Source organism: Pelophylax lessonae (assembly GCF_965119305.1).
Source record: "Pelophylax lessonae genome assembly, chromosome: 5".
Taxonomy (NCBI): domain Eukaryota; kingdom Metazoa; phylum Chordata; class Amphibia; order Anura; family Ranidae; genus Pelophylax; species Pelophylax lessonae.
In genome coordinates, this window is record NC_138772.1 from 90,670,246 (window position 1) to 90,673,898 (window position 3,653).

Genomic DNA, 3,653 nt, shown 5'->3' on the forward strand with positions numbered 1-3,653 from the left:
TTAGATGTGTGGCAAAATGACAGCGCCACTAAAGAGAGATCTGCATTCAGATCACTTTTCAGAGGAGTTTGACAGGCTTTGAGGAGGTTATACAGTATGTCACCTCCTCACTGCCCATTTTAACCCCATAAATGCTGCACTACGTTGTGCTTGAATGGGTCATGCTTGGCGGGGCATGACAATTTTTGATATGTTTGTGGCATTTGAACACCTCTGTCCACTGCCCTTACAGCTTACTAAACCCACAACAGTAAAATCAGTCTGTATATGCTGTAAAGAATGCTTGTTATACTCACTGATACTTAACATGAGGGGTTAATCCTCTGCATTGTGTAAAAAAAGCTGTTTGATCCTGTCTTCTCTGATCCTCCCCTTCTTTCATAATCCCCAAACCATCTTCTGATAGTACAGAGGCTAAGGTACAGGATGCACATGCCCATTTTGGTGTGTATTGCTATAGAGTTTTTTTTATTTTACTTGCATGTGATCAGCACAGGGCCAATCAGCACTGTCCAGACAGAGGGTCAGGGGTCCTGCATCAATAATAATTATGTAATGCAAGGCTAGGTTCACATCTATCATAACTGTCTTTATTATTGCATTTGCAGATTTGCAGAAACACACAACAATCCATTTAACATTACCTCCTATGGGTCCCATTCACATCTATGCAGTTTCCTGCAGTGCATTTTTTGGAAAAGGTGCAGGGACTTTTTTACACACAGCACGGTGCGATTTTTCGTTCTTAGACTTAAAATAGAAATGCATCAAAAATGCAATAAAAATCGCATGTATGTGTGTTATCGGTAGGGTTTTGTGTTTAACAACTAGTCTCCTCCTCCTACAGAAAAAAGCATAAAGCATGAAAACACATCAAAAACACATAAAAAATGCCTACATTCTTGTCCAATAAGCAACAGTAAAAGCTGGACTCCTGGGAGACATAAAAGATACAAATATATAATTACATGTATGTTTTATGTATCTAGTGTAATTATCGGAATTTGATTTATGCCAACCATAGATGGATCAGAAGATATGGGCAGGCTGGTTGTACTGAGGTCGTTCCATCGACATCTGACAATCACCTATACAGAAACACTCAGACTGGAATAGGTAGGGGCAGGAATGGTAAGGTTTGTAAATGTCTTGACAAGGAATATGCTGATAGGTGTACAAAGCAGAGGGAGCACACCTCATCAGTCAGCTGCTACTCTTATACCGTCCAATCAACTGATTTGGGAACGGAGGGGAGAAGGCGAGAAGACACCACTGCAATCCCTATCTAATAAGTAGTGTCATCCATCTGACCAGTGGCGACTGGTGCATTGGGGGCGCAAGGGCGCCATCCCCTCTTATCCATGCGTCCGACTCCCTATTCAACATGCAGGGGGCCGGATGCATGGATTCCAATGGGTTTTTTTTTTTTTTTTAAGCACGAGATTAGAGCCAGAGGCTCTAATAGGCTTCAAAAAAGGGTGGGCTCGGGGCCCAGAGCACTGCACTCCGAGCCCACCCAGTTGAGTGACAATAGCGAATAATTATTCGCTATTGGCTCACTGATTTTCCTCCTGGCCAATCCGGAAGCGGGTCCTGATACCTGTTTCCCGATTGGCCGAAAGAAAAAGCCATCCTATTGGCCAAGGAGCGGAGGAGGAGGAGGGAGGAGACTGAGGGGAAAGCCGCTGCCCAAGGTGAGCGAGCCAGCGACCGGGGGGAGGGACAGTGCAGGCTGGAGGTGGTGGGGGACCGGGGACCGGGGACAGGGGCGGTGCGGGCTGGAACTGGTGTGGTCGGGGGGTGGGTATGGTGTGGTCCATCTGCCGCCCCCCCCCCCGGCCCATGGAGCACCAGTTGCCACTGCATCTGACTGCTGTGGGGGAGGGCTGTGTAAGTTTAACTGAACTGAAATACAACAGCTCCGACATCTGTATGTCACATGTCTGTTTGTCTGGAGTTCATTTTTAAAGGTTAACTCCACTTTCATGGGGATAAAAGTAGCAAATAAAGAAGAAATATTTTAGCGTATACAATTGGGACACAAGTCATATTGTAATTGAATGTTATGAAAAAATTACCTTTCCTTTTCAATAATCTTTCTGAAAATGCAATGCAATATGAGAACTTGGAGGGGTTCTGTACACAGAATGCCCCCCAGAAACATCATTGTCTGCTTGTGTGATTGGCTCACTGATTTTCCCAGAAGTCTGCACTAAGATACAAGTCAGATTTCAGGCATCCCCTGCGACAATATTTTCATTTTTTGGTGAGATACTCCCAATAGGAAATCACTGCCAAAGGAATGCAAGCCCAGCAGCTTTCCTCATTAGTGCCCTGCCGGTGCACAGCTGATTGATAATTATGAAACCACTCCCATTAGATTTAATTTCCTGCATGGATACAGAGGAACACACAGGGGATTCTTCAGAATAACTAAAGTAGGAATCTGCTACAAAGTTTGTTATAATCCCAGCAATGTACAGAGATCACCCAGAGGGGAATGTTTTTTTCTCAACACAAGTGGAGTTACTCTTTAAGGGATGATTATTTCCATCACCTTACAGTGTGTCTAAAGTGCAGACACAGGTAGGTCAGCCATTCCTATTGGGTTTGTATAGATTAATATAGAGTTTGCTTGATGTTTTCTTTACCATAAAACTCAGTGGATGGAGGCCCTCCTGCCTCTATCCATGTTCCATGTGAGAACATGTTCCTGTTATGCTGTACCGGATGTTAGGATTATAGCAATGCAAAGAAGACTGATAGTCTTAGTGAGAGAAAAGTTCTGCTCCGTCCTTCCACACATAACACAACAAGCAGGCACATGAAAATGAGTGGGACATTGTTTCGGTAACCATTGCGACTGAAAGCACAGGACAGAATTAGGCTTCTTGCACACGGTGCCTGAGCCTGTGTAATGTACATTCCAGTATAGATCTCCTGCCTGGAAAGCCCAGGGACTGCGTACAGCCGCCCACAGACAATACAACTCAGATGGTACTTTTTCATTTTTTTACATACCCCCGTATGGTATACAAGTGTTAAATAAGTGGCGTATACCCAAGTACAGCCGCTCACAGTCATTCATGTCTATGAATGATTGTAGGCAGAACCTGGGTTGGAAAAATACGCCAGAGGGCATGGGCCCAGGAGTGCAGGCGGTCCTATGCAGTGCCAGGACTGGGAAAAAATGTGGCAATATTGTATAAACTTACTATAGCACCAGAGCCTGGCAAAGGGAAGAGCAATGCTGCCAACTTTTATATGGGATGTCAGAGCCTAGTGGGATACAAAGTTTATTATCCACAAGTGTATTGCTGAAATGTGTAGTGCCTAGCTGGTCATTAGTCAGGACTATAAAACGAGACAGTAAGCACAACAAAAGGCAAAGTTTTTTTTTTTTTTTTTCAAAGCAGCCCTACATGAAGTAACCAAGTGGTGAATTTATCTACGCACTAACATACTTGTTAGGGGTTGGGTGTTGCTTCTAGGTATTTTTATAAATTGGATGTGGGACCAGATAGTAATGCCAATGTGACATAGGGGGACTGTGCTGCATTGGAATCACTATCTGGATCCACATCAGGCACAAGAAGAACATGCAAACTCCAGACAGGTAATGCCGTGGTTGGGATTCAAACCGATGGCCTTGC